This window comes from Octopus bimaculoides, chromosome 26 (genome assembly GCF_001194135.2).
Source record: "Octopus bimaculoides isolate UCB-OBI-ISO-001 chromosome 26, ASM119413v2, whole genome shotgun sequence".
Classification (NCBI taxonomy): domain Eukaryota; kingdom Metazoa; phylum Mollusca; class Cephalopoda; order Octopoda; family Octopodidae; genus Octopus; species Octopus bimaculoides.
This window is the reverse complement of record NC_069006.1, coordinates 23,440,139-23,440,719: the sequence shown is the minus strand read 5'-3', so window position 1 is coordinate 23,440,719 and position 581 is coordinate 23,440,139.

Below are 581 nucleotides of genomic sequence, written 5' to 3'. Positions count from 1 at the left end.
AAAAAAAAACTGTACAATCTAGGGTCTAGAAAGTCAAGAGAATATAAACCTATTATATTTCCATATTGCTGAAACAAGGAATTTTACAACAACATAGAGAATACTCCCCAGGCTTCTCTTATTACTTATATTACATTTTTTAACATTTTTTATTATTATTTCTGAATGGCATATCATCATTGTTATTATTATTATCATCATCATTACTAGTCTTGCATTATTTTCTGCCCTATTACACCCATTTCTCAAATGCTAACAAAGATGGAACAAATTCCTTTTTTTTCCTTTCGTCTAGTAAATGTTTTTACAGCTGGCTTCCCAGCTGGGTACTCCTCCAGTCAGTTGAGTAGTCAATTCTAATCCCAAGAAAAATGTGTGCATAAGAATAATAACAATAATAATAATAATAATAATAATAATAATAATAATAATAATAATAATAATGAATATAAATAAAAAAAAAACGATTTTATTTTCACATTCACGATTTTTTTTTTTAATATTGCTACCTCGGGCACCCTGACCTTCAGCGAATCTAAAAATGTATATAAAAGTGTGCGTATGTATGTGTATGTATGTAT